Source organism: Staurois parvus, unplaced genomic scaffold (assembly GCF_062004578.1).
Source record: "Staurois parvus isolate SC_StPar_1 unplaced genomic scaffold, SC_StPar_1.0 ptg000497l, whole genome shotgun sequence".
Lineage (NCBI taxonomy): Eukaryota > Metazoa > Chordata > Amphibia > Anura > Ranidae > Staurois > Staurois parvus.
This window is the reverse complement of record NW_028318293.1, coordinates 106,021-124,900: the sequence shown is the minus strand read 5'-3', so window position 1 is coordinate 124,900 and position 18,880 is coordinate 106,021. Positions and strand designations below refer to the sequence as shown.

The window sequence follows — 18,880 nt, the reverse complement described above, 5'->3', positions numbered from 1 at the left end:
CTGCCATCCTCAAGTTATGCCCCCCCATGTCACTGTCCCCCCCATGTCATGCCCCCCCCACGTCACTGTCCCCCCCATGTCTGGCCCCCCACATGTCCCTAACCTCCCACATGTCACTGCCCGCCCAATGTCACTGTCTTCCCCATGTCAGCCCCCCCCCCATGTCACTCATCCCCCCATGTCAGTGCCCCCCCCCCATGTCACTGTCCTCTTCCCATGTCACGCCCCCCAATGTCACTGTCCTCTCCATGTCAGTGCCCCCCGCTCATGTCACTGTTCTCCCCATGTCACTGCCCCCCCACGTCACAGTCCTCTCCATGTCACTGCCCCCCCACATGTCACAGTAGTTTTCCCCATGTCACTACCCACATGTCACTGCCACCCCCCCACGTCACAGTCCTCCCCATGTCACTGCCCCCCCCCAAATTTCACAGTCCTCCCCATGTCACTGCCCCCCAACTTGTGACTGCCCCCCCCCACATGTCACTGCCCCCAACCATGTCACTGCCCCCAACCATGTCACTGCCCCCCCACATGTCACTGTCCTCCCATGTCACTGCCCCCCCCACATGTCACTGCCCCCCCACGTCACTGTCCTCCCATGTCACTGCCCCCCCGCATTTCACAGTCCTCCCATGTCATTGCCCCCCCCCATGTCACTGTCCTCTCTGATCCATTATGCTCCCCAATACACAGCTTCGATCCATTTTGCGGAACGTCGGCGGCTAGTGATCCATGGAATCAGCTTCAGCGGTGCAGCCTGTAAGGGGTTAACTGTGGCAGTTCTGTGCTAAATTTGGCGATCGGCTTCTTCTGTCTGAAACCGGAACATGTGCAGTTGCTTCAGGGGAGACATTTCTTCATGGGATACACATCTTGCCACTGCTTCTACAAGGACACCCCTTCCCCCACAGTGGCGGGGTACAGGGAGGGGTAGTTTGTAGGATAGCAGGCAGTCAGTGGTGGGGTACAGGGAGGGGTCGTTAGTAGGATAGCAGGCACTCAGTTGAGCGGTACTGGGAGGGGTAGTTAGTAGGATAGCAGGCACTGGGGTACAGGGAGGGCTAGTTAGTAGGATAGCAGGCACACAGTGGCGCGGTACTGGGAGGGGTAGTTAGTAGGATAGGATGTTAGGATGCCCGGATGGAGAGGGGCTCACCTACAGGCACAGGACCCTGTAAGATAATTTGGGACTTTTCCTGTCCCCTGAGAGAGGCCCACCTGTACAGCAGGGAAGGAGCGGCCCAGCTAGAAGGCCTGGTAGCAGTCACCGGCAGCACAGGAGGGGACCAAGTGAAGAAGCCTGCACCCTGCCAGTAAGGGAAGAGGAGCCCTCTGGAGGGAAGCTGGATTTGTTCTCTTACCCAGGACTGTACACTCTGCAGTGGCAAGCATCGGATTCCCTGCCCAGTGATGCTCCCAGTACATGTGGATGAGGAGAGGAGTCCTCGGGGGCGGTCCTCGGGGACGCTGGCTAGTTCTCCAGAAGAGACATTTTGCTGTATAAACTTGTACATCATTGCTAAGGAATTTGCCTTCTGTTGCTGTTCCCTCGGCCATCCTATACGCCCCTCACCCCATCCAAGTTCTAAACCCCCTAATAAAACTTCAAAACGAAGCTCAAAGACTGGTCACTGCCTCCTGATGCAAGTCCAAGTGGAAAATGTGTGATGCCTGGCTGTGCAGGACTATAGGGGGACCCAAATCTATTGCAACTCCTAAGAGGGTAGTGCTACATTAGGTACAAGTCAGAATGTTGAAGCCCAATGCTGGGTATGAGCTGAAGAGAAGGACCTTTGTCCTATGTGTGGAAGCAGTGGTCTCTCTGCAATGGTCCAACACACAGGGCCCCTGCTGTGTCAGATACTGTATATGGCTCTGCAATCAGTGAAGCATGAGTGTCCTGCTGATTGGAGAGTACTGGTTCTGACTCAGCAGGGGGTGTGTCACACCCCAGGAGAGAGACCACTGCTTCCACACACAGAGCAAAGGTCCTTTTATAGGACTGCTACTCCACTCAGGCCGTGGCTGCTTTGAAAGGAAATGGAACTGTAAGATTTTGCACACTTGTTTCTATGAATGTACTTTCCATCTTTTTAAAATGAATGTTCAGAACAGTGTGTGCGTTTGGGGACCCGCAACCACATGTCATATAGGGCCACAGCAGCTGTGTCCATGCAGCCACGTGTCCCAATAGACAAAAATGGGACGCTGGCATGGGGATGGATGCAACACCTGTGCACCCTCATGCCTGTAAAAGATGGGACATTGAGTCATTTACCTAAACCCCGGTCACATCGGGTGCGAGTTGCATGCCAGGCGACTTGCAAATCGTAGGCCAAGTCACAGCCTATTGTCTGCTATTAGAGCGGTCCTATCGGTGCGGTTCTGACTTGGTCAGAGACGTACCCATTTCTACAGTACTACATGCACTACTTTTGGTGCGATTTACATCTGTGTCAGACGTCTTGCAAATCGCAAAGAAATCAGCAGGTCACCCAACTTTGAAACCGTGCGACTTCACTGTAAGTCGCACAAATTCAAAATCTGCTTTTATGTGACGGGGGGGGGGGGGGGAGTAAGGCCCCTTTCCACTAATGCACTTTTTCTGTGCTAAAACGCATCTTTCCAGCGCAACAAAAGCACATGAAAATGATTCCCCTTTAACCCCTTCAAGTCCAGACACTTTCACCCCCTTCCTGTCCAGGCCAATTTTCAGCTTTCAGCGCTGTCACACTTTGAAATGAGAATTGCGCAGTCATACAACACTGTACCCATATGAATTTTTTTGAGCTAGATAAAACTTTATTTTGGTGGTAATTATTCATCACTGGGATTTTTCATTTTTTTTTTTATATATAAATGAAAAAGTCCAAAAATTTTGAAAAAAAAGTGTTTTTCTTATAAAATTTTGCAAATAAATAATCTTTCTTTGTAAATCTTGGCCAAAATGTATTCATCTATCTTTTTAGTTAAAAAATAATCCAAATTGGTTTATAACCAAAAATTATATTTTTTCTAAATTTTTTTTTACATTTTTTTTTTTATTTTTATGGAGGTTTTTTTAACATACTGTCATCCTAGCAGTACAGTGTCACCATAGTGACACAGTACTACTTGTGGGGGGTGATGAAGAAAATTTTTTTTTACACTGATTGCTTTTAAAGCCAAAAAGGCTATAAAAGCAATAATTTCTCCTTCTCTCTGGCTGCATTCTTGCAGCCGTTGATAAATACTGTAAGAGCTGTGATTGGTCACAGCTTGTCACATGGTACAAGGCTGTTGTGAATGGCCCTGTACCATGTGAGTTTATGAACGGCCACCCGCCCCTGCACTGCCACCGTCCAGCCGTTTATATACATGGGCCGGACGGGAAGTGGTTACATCGTATGTAGCTGTTCACATTAGTGTGCTGCATTTGTGCTTCGGTTCTGTCCTGCACCTTCCATAGAATTCAATGGTAACACAACAAAAAACATTGAAAATGCACTGCGTTTTTGGGGTCACATGTTCAGGCTTCATGGATGCATTGCTGGGAGTCAGGAAATCCTGTTTTGTGCAGTGAAGAGAGAGAAAGCCATGAGCCAGCGCAGGACCATGGAGTGCGGCACAGCCAGTCACCGTAACATTGAGCATGGGGAGAATGAGTACTGAGCATGGGCACCCCGAGCGCTACAATACATTCTTTCATCATTCTATGTAATATTGTGCCTAGGTACATCCCTTCCAAGTTTGCCAGTAGTCACATGTATATGCTGATGCTTTTTTCAAATGTCTCATTCTTGTAATTGCATTTGCTTTTAATTTGCATTTGCACTGAACTTTGACCTCTGTACATCTTGCATTGATTGCATTTGCTGTGCCAGTGTAGAGATATGCTGCCATCTAGCGTCTGAATTTGTAAATGCCTGTAAATACTGTGGGGAAAATAATGATTTGATCCCCTGCAGATTTTGCAAGTTTGCCCACTTACAAAGAAATGAAAGGTCTGTAATTTTTTATCAGAGGTGTATTTTAAATGACAGAGACAGAATATTAACCAAAAATCCAGAAAAAACATGATACAAATGATATAAATTGAGTCGCAGTTCTGTGAGCAAAATAAGTATTTGATCCGCAAATAAAACGTACTCGGTGGAGAAACCCTTGTTGGCAAGCACAGAAGAGGTAAGTTTAAAAGCCTTTACAAGCTACCATTTTAGATGTACAGAGGAGGTCTAGTGTCAGAATTACTGCCTTTGATTTGACGTTCGTGGCGATACCTCACATGCATGGTGCAACTGCTGTTTCCATACTGGCACAGGGTCAAGGCTCACGAATGCAGGTGTGCGTGGGAGGGTGAGGGTACTTTTTTTTTTTTTTTTTTGTTACTTTGATTTTCTTAATTATTTTTACACTGTCCCTTTTTTTATCACTTTTAATGCTATCACAGGGAATGCAAATATCCCCTATAACTTCAGTGGGCATTGTCATATATTCTTTTTTCAGAAATCAGACTCTAGATATCTCCTCTGCCCTTACATCTAATCAAACCAAGATCGGTGTGATCAGATGGTTTCCCAATTTACAAATGGCGCTGTTTATATCCTGCAAAACTGAAGTGATGAAATGCTCGTAACTTCTGATTTCTTAGACTATAGAGATGATTGGCACCATACTGGTCTCCAATCAGCTCTATGGTCAGCTGGCAGAAACACCGGCTGCATCCTCAGGTTCCCTGATGGCACGGGACTGCCCGAGAAGGCCGTGGAAGGCAGTGGGGGAGGGGGGCATCGTCTTCTGCTGCTTGTAAAAGCAATCCTACAGCAAATTAGCCACTAGGATTGCTTTTACATGAAAGCTGATCGCCGGCTGAAAAGAAATGATACCAGGATGATGCCTGCAGCTGTAGGCATCATCCTGGTATAACCATTTAAAGTCCAATGATGTATCAGTACCTCGTTTTACGAATTTCATTCGTTCTGCAGGACATTTCATATAGCGAAAAATTCGTAAACCGAAACACTGTTTCCCATAGGAATTCATTGAAAACCAATTAATCCGTTCAGAAGGTCAGAAAAACAGTAAACGCTACTAAAATACCGCATGAGTTATTTTATTAACTCATGCGGTATTTTAGTAGTGACAACCATGTGTTAATGTTTCAGCTGTCAGCGGGGTTCCCCACTGACAGATGAATGTAAAAGAATTGTTAGTAATTAAATAAAAATTTTAATTGCAGGCAATTCACTCAGCTGTCAGGTGCCAGTTTTTAAATGTAATTACAGTTTTGTTTTTTTTTCCCTTCACTATACAGTAGTTCAGAAATTCAGCTGTCACTTTCCCACTCCAGCTGAAAGAGAGTTTCTTTTAGTTTATTTCCCCAAGTTAAAAGATACAATGTTTCCTTTCAGTTTCTTAAAATATACAAAGTATCCTTTAGCTCTCGGAAACTGACAGCTAATGTTGTGAGCTATACTGAAGGAAAAAAAAAAAAGATGGCAATTGCATTTAAAAATCAGCACTGACATACACTTAGTATTGTGAAAAAAAATTAGTAAAAAATTTGCAAACGAGGCCTTATTTTCAGTGGATTTTTATTCGTAAACAGAAAATTACGTTAACAGAGGCATTTGTAAACCGAGGTATTACTGTATATGCTATGTTCTTTTTTTTTTTTTTTTTTTTTTTGTATGCAGCCTGTGGACTGAATGGGAAAAAAAGAGAAGACATCTCTGCCAGAAAAAGTGTGTGGTATGCCCACCATTAGAATATACCGCCCTGCATCCACCCACTTCTAATGGTGGGCACACATTAGGTCACATTTTGCCACATGCGCCAGTTCCAAGATTGTAGAAATGTCTAAATAGTGGCACGCTTGAATAAAAATTGTCCATGTATAAGTGGTACCCCATATGGAAAAAGGATGACACAGAGTCCCAAACTATCATGCTACTGCTCCCCATTTAGTCTGGGCATCTGGGGGGCTCCACGTGACTATCTTTTCTCTCATAAATCCGAAACGTATAAGTATAGCCTGTTGTCCTCTCACAGGTCTTCTACATCTTGACCCCATATCTGGCACGCTTGCTGGGGAGAAATTGTTTGAATGCAAGGCGGCCAGAAAAATTAATGAGGGACTCATCGGGGCAGATGTTTTGCTGGGGAGTATAGACATCTGCAAATTTTTGGTTAAGATGATTTGTGAGGGGCTGAATTTTGTGGAGCCGGTCAAATTCAGGGTCACCCCGAGGACGACAGAGTGTAATGTCGTTTAAATGCATAAAACACATTATACTCTCATGTCAATGCCTGGCCATGGCAGCAGAGAACACGGCATATGATGAATCGGGTCTGCGGACCAATACAACCACAATTCATTTTTTTTTAGTAGTGACAATGTTGAGGGTTAGGTCCAAAAAAAAAAAAAAAATTTAATTCAGAAACCGTAATGGGTTTCCATGTGAATGGTCTGGCAAGGTCTGAATTTGGGTTGGCGGCTCTACGGGCCTGTGTGTGAATTCTTGGTGGTTGCCGGACAATACTTGTGCTCACCACTGCGCCAGCTTTCACTACACTTATGGGACTCGCCATGTTGCCAAGTCATACTGCAGTGCTGGTATTATTATACAGGATTTATATAGCGCCAACAGTTTGCTCAGTGCTTTACAATATAACGGGAGATAATACAGTTCAACACAAGAGGGTTAGGAGGGCCTTATCCTGGGAGCTTACAATCTAAGAGGTATGTGAAAGACCAGGATGTACTAGACCGCTGGAGCTAGCCAGTTCACCAAAAGGTAGCATGGCACTAGTACTGGCACTCTGCTCCATTTTAGAGTCATCAAAATTTACCGAAAAGTGCTAACAGAGATCAGGCCTGATTCTGCCAACAAAACGGTTTTGTGTGCAATGTATCAAGTGACAGTGACCTACTGACATTGCACTTGCTGGGGAGAAGGGAGGGGGGGTAAGTGTAGGGGGTAAATGCAGGTGCCGGGGCTGGTCCCGCTAACGCTACGTTTTTGGGGATGCTATACTAATGTGAACGCTGGTATAGTACTGATCTAAATCAAGATATTGATCTGTTCAGACATTATACTAGCAAGGAAGGTTTACTGTGTATGAGCATCTTCCTGGCAATCAAGAGGTTAAATAAGATGACTGGTGTACTGACGGGCAATCTCACGCTATCTGGGAGGGGTGTGAAAACCAAGGGAGCGCGAATCACGTATAGATATGTGATTTTGCACACCCATGCCACCCTGTAGCAGTATTTCTGCCATAGGGCGGTCAGGAATGGGTTACATAAGCGGTTTGTGTTATGGCGCTGCATTACTTTAACCACTTGAGCTCCTGAGGATTTACCCCCCTCAATGACCAGGCCTTTTTTTGCTGTTTGGAGCTGCACTAATTCAAATGATAATTGCGCGGTCATGCAATGCTGTACCCAAACGAAATTTACGTCCTTTTTTTCACACAAATAGAGCTTTCTTTTGGTGGTATTTTATCACCTGTGCGCTTTTTATTTTTTGCGCTATAAATAAAAAGAACACGAAAATTTTGAAAAAAAACAATATTTTCTACTTTCAGCTATAAAAAATATATTGTAAACTCAAAGTTAGTCATAAATTTAAGCCAAAATGTATTCTGCTACATGTTTTTGGTAAAAAAAATCCCAATAAGTGTATATTGATTGTTTTGTGTGAAAGTTATAGCGTCTACAAACTATGGTATAGATAATTTGAAATTTACACAGCTTTTACTTTCTGACCGCCCATCACATCTCTTGAGGTGCTAAAATACCAGGATAGAACAAACACCCCCAAATGACCCCTTTTCGGAAAGTAGACACCCTAAGCTATCTGCTGAGAGACATATTGGCCTTGATTCACTATTGGGCGTGGGCGCATATTTATGGGCTTAAGCCCAATTTTCATGGGCGTCCGTCCATTTTTTACCCTGCAACCTAATTCACTATTGAGCAGAGCCCATAAGCAGACGCCCAATCTAATTCACAAAAAGACACACGCCCGGAATCAGACTCACAAAAGCAGACTTGCTAAGAAGCACGTCTAACACCATGAAAAATCACTGCAGAGACATGTTCACTTTTTTTTTTTCAAATTTGCTTTGCCAAATATCAGGACTTCACTTTAAACAATATCTGCTATTTCCAAAAAAATTAAGAATGTGTTAAAAATTGTTTTTTTCAAGGAAATCGACACAGTAAAAATCTAGATGCCCGTGCAGTGTCTTTGGCAGATAGAACTGAGCATGTGCAGAACACCTTTTAGACCTCTGCCATGGGCGTTTGCTTTTTAGCCACTGACTAATAGTGAATCTGATTGTGGATTCCTCTGACAGCCGGCACTCGGTCGCGACTATTGTGTTTAATAAACAGCACTCGGCATATCTTCATGTAATCTAACTAGATTTCCTTAGTTCTAGTGTTTCTATTTTTGTTTCTTATCCTTTATAATTATTTCTGTTATGATTTTACTTATTTTGAAGGTCTAGATAATATTTATTTTGAAAGCTTAATGTAAAAATAAAGGTCCGCAATAAAAAAAAAAAAACAAAAAACAGCGTGGGTCCCCCCTCTCATCCATACCAAGCCCTTCAGGTCTGGTATGGATATTAAGGGGGAACTCCACGCTGAAATTTTAAAAAAAAACAGCGTGGGTCCCCCTCAATATCCATACCAGACCTTTATCCGAGCATGCAGCCCGGCAGGTCAGGAAAGGGGGGGACGAGCGAGCGCCCCCCCTCCTGAACCATACCAGGCCACATGCCCTCAACATGGGGGGGGTGCTTTGGGGCAGGGGGGCTCCCCCCCCAATGCACCTTGTCCCCATGTTGATGAGGACAAGGGCCTCTTCCCCACAACCCTGGCCGGTGGTTGTGGGGGTCTGTGGGCGGGGGGCTTATCAGAATCTGGAAGCCCCCTTTAACAAGGGGGCCCCCAGATCCCGGCCCCCCCCTATGTGAATGATTCTGCGGTACACGGTCCACAGACTCATTCACAAAAAAACTAAGTGTGGTGTAAAAAAAACACAGTACAGGGTCTTTGACAAGTCCTTTATTAAAACAATGTCCCCCGAAGTAGATCCAACGTCAATCGCGGCGGCGGCAGGGACCCGAAAAAAGAAAAAAAAAAAAATTTCCGCTCCCGTCCGAGGCTTCCAGCCTAGTGAAGAAGAGGCTAGCTGACATTTCTTATATATGGTATGGGGCGGGGCCAGCCGGGGACATCATCCCCGCCCCTTACCTATTTGAGAAATGTCACCCTGTCTCTCCACTGAGGCTAACTAGCTGAATGCAGGAGACAGTCTGACATTTCTTATATAGCTATGGGGCGGGGCCAGCCGGGAAGAGAAAGCATGTGACATGGGGCGGGTCACTCAGATGATGTCCCCGGCTGGCCCCGCCCCATACCTATATAAGAAATGTCAGCTAGCCTCTTCTTCACAAGGCTGGAAGCCTCGGACAGGAGAGGAACTTTTTTTTTTTTTCGGGTCCCTGCCGCCGCGATTGACGTTGGATCTACTTCGGGGGACATTGTTTTAATAAAGGACTTGTCAAAGACCCTGTACTGTGTTTTTTTTACACCACACTTAGTTTTTTTGTGAATAAGTCTGCGGACCGTGTACCGCAGAATCATTCATGTAGGGGGGGGGGACCGGGATCTGGGGGCCCCCTTGTTAAAGGGGGCTTCCAGATTCTGATAAGCCCCCCGCCCACAGACCCCCACAACCACCGGCCAGGGTTGTGGGGAAGAGGCCCTTGTCCTTATCAACATGGGGACAAGGTGCTTTGGGGGGGGGGAGCCCCCCTGCCCCAAAGCACCCCCCCATGTTGAGGGCATGTTGCCTGGTATGGTTCAGGAGGGGGGGGGGCGCTCGCTCGTCCCCCCCCCTTTCCTGACCTGCCGGGCTGCATGCTCGGATAAGGGTCTGGTATGGATATTGAGGGGGACCCACGCTGGTTTTTTTTTTAATTCCAGCGTGGAGTTCCCCCTTAATATCCATACCAGATCCGAAGGGCTTGGTACAGATGGGAGGGGGGACCCCACGCTTTTTTTTTTATTATTTATGCAATAAAGGGAATTATTTTACATTCAGCTGTCAGTGGGGAACCCCGCTGACAGTTGAAACATTAACTCATGGCTGTCGCTCCTACAATCCCGCATGAGTTATGTTATCAACTCATGCAGCATTTTAGTAATGAAAACCAATGCAGCGCTCATGTTTCAGCTGTCGGCGGATTTCCCCACTGACAGTTGAATGTCAAAGTATTGCAGTGATTTATAAACAGTTCTTTAAATAACTGGCGTGGGGTCCCCCCTCCCATCCATACTAAGCCCTTCGGGTCTCGTATGGATGTTAAGGGGTAACTCCACGCTGAAATTAAATAAAAAACAGCATGGGGTACCCCCCTAAATCCATAACACATACTTATCCGAGCATGCAGCCCGGCAGGTCAGGAAAGGGGGGGGGACGACGAGCGAGCGCCTCCCCCTCTCCTGAACCATACCAGGCCACATGCCCATACCAAATTATTCAAACATTTGTAAACAGACCAATTAACTGAAATGGTTTGACATTTGTACCCCAAATATGACGTTCCCTGAGGCATTGGTAAACCGAGGTACGCCTGTATTAGTATTGCAATCCTTTGTATTGGGATACATAGAACCAACATACATCTGAATTGGCAACATAGCACAACATTTGTGTCACATTGGAGATATCTGGCTAGTTATACTGACCATGCCCAGGGACCTAGGATTGATTCACAGCACAGAAATACAGGCTGGGTTAGCAATGTAGCTCCGTGGATTAGTGGTTAGCACTACTGCCTCATAACTCTAGGGTTGTAGGTTTGAATCCCAACCCCGGCGAGGTAGTAGCATGATCTCCGTGTGTGGCTGTCTTCACATACATGTTCTGGCAACATCTTTGCTTTCTGTCTAAATGATCCCTAAAATGTGAATTAGAATGAGGCCTTGTCTGTTGAAACACCTTCAAAGCTGCACCTTATGTGAATGTCATACAATGGGATAAGATAAGGGCCTGAATCACTAATAGATTTGATAATGATGGTTTACACTCCACCCACTTTTGTGAAGGATTTGGCAAGCAAAGAGCTGACAGAGAGAGAGAAGAGTGAGCGAGAGATACATATGAAGAGTGATAAAGAGAGACATTCAGAAGAGTGAGCGAGAGAGAAGAGCGAGCCAGTGAGACAAAGAAGAGTGAGCAAGAGATACATACTGAAGAGTGATAAAGAGAGACATTCAGAAGAGTGAACGAGAGAGAAAAGACTTGGTTGGTGAATCCACACATCAAACTTGTCACAAATCCTGGCGTGCATTTTTCCCCCAAATGCATAGCAGACCCTTATCCCAGCAGGCAGGTACCGCACGCCTTCAAAGATTTATTTCCTTTGTTGATTTTCCTGCTTCGCTCACACTATATGCAATTGAAAATTACTCTTTAAGTTGCCAATTTTACTGTGTTTTCTAGAGAATTACTAACTAGTTGTGTTTTCAATTGTGTGTAGCATTGCGATTTCTATTTGAGTCTAGATGTTAAATTGCTAATAAATGGCCACAATTCTCAAATACGTTTGAACTCTCGCTGCAACAAATGGTGTATGTTAATACACTCACATTCATTATATCCAATATCAGGTACGATGTCAATGCACAAATCGCACCTGAAATTGCACACCCTGGAAGTGACTTGTCATGTGATTGGCATGGCCAGCAGCTTGCTCTTTGCATGGCAAATTGCACCCAATGTTACTGGGGGCCAACACCACTGTCACATCTAATCCGATGCGGCAATTGTCCAACTTACAGTGAAGTTGCACGAGTTCACAATCCAATTGGATGTGAACAGAGCCTACAGTGGCCAATAGGGTGCGACTTGGTCTACGATTTGCAAGTCGCCTGTCATGCCAATTGCATGGCAATCGCAAACAATGTTACTGGGGGCTACCCGGTCACATTAAAGCAGATTTCTAAGTGGTGTTATTGACACCACAGTCACATCATGTGACTTGCATAGAAGTTGCATGATTTCAAAGTCGGGGTACATGGTGATTTCAAGTGCAATTTGCAAGACATTCGACATCGATCTCTCAGCAAATTGCATGAAAAGTAGTGTATTCATTACTCTATTATTACTTGCAGCTCCAACCAAGTTTGAACCACAACAATATGAACGCTCCAATAGCGTGCTCATTGAGTGGGACTTGGCATGTGATTTGCACAACATGCAAGTTGTAAATCGTCTGCAAAGTCGCACCCTATTGTCTGCTATTAGAGCGACCACATGGGTGTGTTTAAAACACTGATTTCTATAGTACTACATGTACTACTTTAGTGGCAATTTGCATAGAGATCTGTGTCAGATGTCTTGAAAATTGCATTGAAATGGTCAACTTTACTGTAAGTTGCATGATTTGTAAATCAGCTTTGCCCAGAGTGTAATGTTTGGTGATGTTTGATTTCTGGAGTGTTTTACCAATTGATGGGAAATTCACCATACTAGTCAAATCGATTTGTCATTTTCAGTATTGCATACAAGATGTGGTCATGTGACTGTCTTAACTCATGCGAGAATCTGGAGGGAATTGTGACCATAGTAGCAATAAAGGTTCCAATTGGGGTTCCCTTTCACATCCCTGCTCAATGTTCTGTTGTATGCTGCACACGTACATTTCACTGTATATATCTTTCTGATTTGTGGGGCCTGTATACCAAGGGTTAATGCAGGTAGGAAGCGGATTCATCAGGTGAAAACACTTTCACTGACCAAATTAAGGTCAGTGGTGGGTGTGGCTTCATTGGGTGTGGGGCCTTGTTTGGCACGCTCCAAATACAACCTAGCTTATATAAAGATGTGCAGTAGGGAGTGATTTGGCCTGTTACTAGGCCGGGTGGTTTGTGACTAAGTCCTTGCTTGTAGTGGTTTGGGGGAGGAAGAGATTTTGTGCTGAATTGCCCCAGACACCACTCAGGCTGTGTTTGGAAGTGGGCTGGAAATGTTTGCATATTTTTGGCCTTGTAAAGTGTGTTTGTGTGTTACTGCACAATGATTGTGTTTTTTTTCTTTGCATTGAAAGCCTCACACATGTCAATCGTTTTGTTTAAAATCTGCTCTTGTTTTAATTTTGCTTGCTTATTTAGACTCAAATGCTTTTTTCTTACAAACCTGCTGACACATGTATGTGTAGGGGATTTGTAGAGGTGGGAGGGGTTTTTCACATATGTCTTGTTTTCTTGATATTTTGATCTGTAGACTTTTTTTGTGAATGGATCTTTATACTAAGTGATTGTGTAAGTAAACCTTATGTGCACGAAAATGTTACTTGATTCATCTTCCCCTTTGTTTCCTGCTATAACCTGAGCACACACAGTTCATTAGAAGTATCTTTAGATTGTAAGCTCTTATGAGCAGGAGTGTTTTATTTTTGCCACATCAATCCTATTTTTGTGACTCACCAAGATATTGACTGTACCTACTTGTTCCTGCTGACCAAATAAATGAAGATATATTTGATCAATAAATGTTTCACCGATGTTTTTGTGTTTATTTTATGTTCAATATATGAACAACCTTAATAGTTACTTTGTATACTTATATAATCTGCTCAAATGTAGCTTGTAAGAGTGTGAATATGCAAGTGTGTGCAAACTGGCTTTTTCAAAACCAAACAAAAAAATAAAAAACCTGCTTGCACCACAATATTGTTATGTACTAATGAATATGTCACATTCACTGTGCAGCCAGCTACAGGTTTTCTACAATTTGATTTACAGTAATAAAATAGTCCCCACTGTATGTTGATTTTTGGCCTTCGGCAACAAATATATATTAGCCAAGGTTTAAAAAAAAAAAAATCACTAAGAAACACACATTTGCGAAAGCTATCATAGCCGTGCATAGAAATGAGCGATCGTGCATAGATATGCGCGATCATGCACAAATAAACGCCAAACAGGTGTCCCCCATGGCTCACGAGCAGCTATCCTCCCGGAAGTCCGTCATCACGTGCGCGCGCACCCGGAAGTGGTTGTGGGGAGTGTAAGTGGATGAGAAGTGGTTGGAGGTTTTGTGTTGGTTGAAAATTTTGATAACTTTATTGGCATTTGGACATGGCGAGAGCACAGTTCTCAACTGAGGAGATGATCCTTATATGTACAGTAAGTGTGGCCATTGCAAATATGTTTATAACATGTGAGGGACAGGTAATTGTAATTTTGTGGGTGGGGCCTAGCAGAATCTCACTTGGTGCACATGCTACTTATCTGTACATTAGCTCCTGGGTATTGATGGGTCAATGATATTAACCACTTGCCTACTGGGTACTCATACCCCCTTCCTGTCCTGGCCAATTTTCATCTTTCTGCACTGTTACCCTTTGAATGACAATTGTGCGGTCATGCCACATTGTACCCATCTTAAATTTGTATCAGTTTTTTTCAGACAAATAGAGCTTTCTTTAGGTGGTATTGACTTGCTGCTGTGAGTTTTACTTTTTGCTCGATAAACCACAAAATAGCTCATAATGAATAAAAGTCTGTTTATATTATAACATTTGGTAAACTGGTAATTTAGCAACACTGATGTGCGTTGATGAGGCAGCACTGGTGGGTGGCACTGCTGGCCACAGGTGGGCGGAACTGTTGGGTGGCACTGGTGGGCACTGATCATCGGGGCCGACCCCTGCTTTGTTAACTGCTGGTTCTCGGCAGTACTTTTCACACATTCTGACGGCGTGATGAAAGTGCAGCCAAGACCCGGCAAATGCATTTCCCGGTGATCAGCGTGTCATTGGACATGGCTGATCACATGGTAAAAAGCCGCTGTGATTGGTCTTTACCACATCACGTGATCAGCTGTGTCCTTAAGACACAGCAATCACGGAGAACGCGTTCTGCCAGGATGTCATATGACACCCTCCCAGAGCTGCCTGGATGCAGTGTAGCGTTATTCGGCTATCTGCGGTCGCCAAATAGGTAACCAGCTAGGCCTTCATGGCTAATCTTTGAATATCTGGACATGTATACTGCGTATAATGCATTACATTCTACAATGTGTTTGTGTACATGGTATTACAGTGTGCAATGCGTTGCTGGATTCTGCATGACAGTGGACAGCGTATCACAGTGTGCAATGCGTAGCTCCAGCCTGCATGACAGTGTACAGTGCATTACAGTCTACAATGTGTGGGTGTACACGGTATTACATTGTACAGTGTATTACAGTGTGCAATGCTTTGTACACTGCAGTGTGCACTAAAGCATTTTACACTCATGCACTGTACACACTAACGCCTTTGACATTTCTAGTGTGCAATGCGTTAGTGTGCAATGCCTTGGACAGTACAATGCATTTGCAGTATTGGTGTATGTTTATTAAGCACAGATAATTCATCTGATTTTAGTTATCAAGGAGAAGTCTTCTCTGTCCCCCTGTTTATGAGGTGGAGGACAATTGTTTTCTGAAGAAGAGAGGAGACTTTTTTTCAAGGAGATCTGTATAGATTTCCAGAGATATGTGTAGATGGTTGAGGGGCTGCATGTGATCTCCGGAGATAATTGTGATTAACGATCACCTGAGTTAAACCAGTGAATGAAAAGTGTAAAAAAACATGGATTGAAAATAATCTGCACTGACCACTGTGCTTTGTCAAGCCACATATTGGCACATTCTGGTGTCATACAGATGCGATGTGAAATTTGCAGTGTTTTCTGTGCAAGCGCTGAACCGCATCACAACCGCAACCCCTTCATGCCACCTGCTGCGGCTTTCTAGGTGAAGTTACCAACACACCAATATTGGTACACAAAGCGTATTGCGATTTGCCAAATTGGATGGCATGCCTATTCACACCCATGTGCATACCCTGAAAAAGGGTCCTGCACATTTTTGGCCCGGATGCGGTGCAATTTGAGGTGTGCAAAATGTTTGTCTCTAATTGCAACGCACACAAATTGCATGTGATTTGCCCAGGAGTGCGGTGTTAGACCACAATGCATGTATGTGAAGCCAGAATAAAAGGATGTGGATTTTGTCTACTTTTACTTGCGTATGTTAACATTATGTAAGTGCTTTTTTCTTCTGTTTAACATGCTATAGAAATGCAACATGCATTTGGATGGAGTGTTTTTGTATGTGCATTTTGGAAGTATTCTAAACACACATTGACCCTAGGGCCACACCATATCTTATGCAGGCCATAGATGGGTCGAAAATCGGCCGATTTTTCGGCCGAAAATAAAATCGGCTGATTTTCGGATCGTTAGTGGGCTATTTGTTCGGCCGTTTTTCGGTATTTTGGCAGATTTTTTTTTTCGGTAAAGTTGGAAAAAAACGGTTTTACTGATAAAAAATCTGCACATGAGCAGTGACCTGCAAGAGGAAGACAAAAAGAAAAAGAAGAAGAGGATGATGAGGAAGAGGATGATGATGATGAAGAAGAAGAAGATGATGAAGAGGAAGAAGAGGATGATGAAGAAGAAGAGGATGATGATGAAGAAGATGAAGATGATGAAGAAGATGAGGATGATGAAGAAGGATGATGATGAAGAAGAAGAGGATGATGATGATGATGAAGAAGAGGATGATGATGATGAAGAAGAGGATGATGATGATGCAGAGGATGATGATGAAGAAGAAGAAGAAGATGATGAAGAGGATGATGATGATGAAGAAGAAGAGGATGATGATGATGAAGAAGAAGAGGATGATGATGATGATGAAGATGATGAAGAAGAGGATGATGATGATGAAGAAGAAGAGGAAGAAGAAGGATGAAAAATGAGAGGAATTCCAGTATGGCAAAAAGTGTCCCTGCAGAGAGCTCCGCTATTTCTTTGACAGTTCCTTGACATTTACAGCGGTTGCAACATTGTATCTATTTGTTTCCGAATAAAAACATCTGTATCCGAAATGGATACAAATACAATGTTGCAACCGCTATAAATGTCAAAGAACTGTCAAAGAAATAGCGGAGCTCTCTGCAGGGACACTTTTTGCCGGCTGTAGACGGGATGAAAATCGGCCGATCGTTTTTTTTACCATTGCTGGAAACGTCGGCCGCTTGAACAACCGATTTTTCATTTTTTAAAAGAAAAATTGGCTGTTTTTCTCCCCGTCTATGGCCTGCATAAGCATTAGTGTGCCTGGGGGAGGGGGGGACCTTTGGCCTTTCCAAACACAGTAGATGCTCCAAGAATGTTTCCTTGAACTCTTGAAATGGTTAAAAAGGAAAGACACTCTAGATAGCCTGCACTGAGAATTGACTGTCATGATGACGTGTCAATGATTATTTGCTCTCATTTTTCAGGAGTGGTACTGCTTGCGGTTGAAGCTGGTAGAAATCCACCTTCACGTCCTCCACTCACCTTCACTTGTGGCCAGTGGATATTTTGTGGCCGCAGGCAAGAACTGGCATCGAGGACCTGCATAATGACCCTGGCATGCCAGAGGTGGTTTGGAAGCAGCACAGCAATTTGACCATCTCTTTCCTCTATGTTGGTTTTAGGGTGCAGAATTGCTTCTCGTTTGTGAACGGACTGTCGCCGGATATCAGAGTCCCCATATTTTCAAGATATGTTTTAGCCATGTTGGCTTATTTTTATGTTATTTTCCAAGTGTGTCGCACCTAACCGCACAGTAGTGTGGTGCCATGCGTATTTGTGGCTGTGAATGGGGCTGTTTTTAATAGATGTGTGTAGGTGCAACAACGTTTTCATCATGATACCTGCGCACATCTACATAGGGCATTGCATTTCTTTGCTGTGCTGGAAAATGTGTGTTCTTGCATGCATTTCTGCACCACCAATGGTGTGAACAAGTCCTAAGGGCTGGTTCACACTATAGAAACAGTCTAGATGTGTTCCTGATGGGTTTTTTTCATGCCCTTTTGGCATGCATGTTTAGTGTGTTCCAGTACATTTTGGATGCGTTTTGGACATGTTTACATTGCATTTTTGTATCCCTTCCACTTATTTTTTTCTATTTTCTTTGTATTCAATGTAGTTAGGGACATGTGCGTTTTAGTACATTCAAGGACGTTTCAATGTGTTCCAGTACAGTTCTGTGCAGAAACAATGCAGCGTGGTCAACTTTGTTTACAGCACCTGCAATGCATTGAAAATGCAAGCGCTGATGTGAACTATGACATTGACAACCATATAACCTTCTTTCTGTGCGTTTGTGATGTTGAAAAAGCAACTGAAACACATGTAGTGTGAACTGGCCCTAAAGGTTATTAGAGGTCAGGGAACGGGACTGACCAGGAATTGTGAATTCAATCAGACTAGTGGTGAGATACAATCAGCAATTGTATAATAATGTGAGATCTGAGCTGTAGCTGATAGAAAATGAGACACATTCACTTGATCAGTAAATAGATAGTTAAAGAGTGGGGCGGTGATCCATAGATTTGCATATGGGACAGGTGATGATGGGGTGGGGGAGGGGGTCAAGTTGTATAAGGAGACAGATTTAAAAGAGAAAAAAGTTACAATGAAATATACACGGCATGAAACTTGCACATGACCTAATTGGCAGAAGAACAGTACGCAAGTAACATTCATCCACTTTCTAGTCATTAGGCAAAATCATAATTGATTGATCAATATTCCTGCCAAAACCCAGAAAAGTGATCTCCATTTTTTTGGGATGTTGCCAAGACTGGGATTAGAACCCATGACCCAAGTGCTGTAAGTTCTGAGCTCTAACCACTAAACCACTGTGGGAGACACAGTTTGAGTTATAATGTAGAATAGTTACATTGTTTAAAAATGATAAAGCGAGCGCTGGTCAAATGATATAGACTAGTAAAATGGTATTACACAAGATAAATATAACCACGAACA

At 43.8% G+C, this 18,880-nt stretch overlaps 1 long non-coding RNA gene across 1 annotated transcript; it reads left to right on the top strand.

Annotated features, from left to right (window-relative positions):
* The first annotated feature begins 573 nt into the window (after positions 1-573).
* LOC149452107 (uncharacterized) lies at positions 574-1,618 on the top strand. The gene is made up of 2 exons (XR_016314928.1): positions 574-637; positions 961-1,618. It is a non-coding gene; the product is annotated as an uncharacterized LOC149452107 (long non-coding RNA).
* The last annotated feature ends 17,262 nt before the right edge of the window (positions 1,619-18,880 follow it).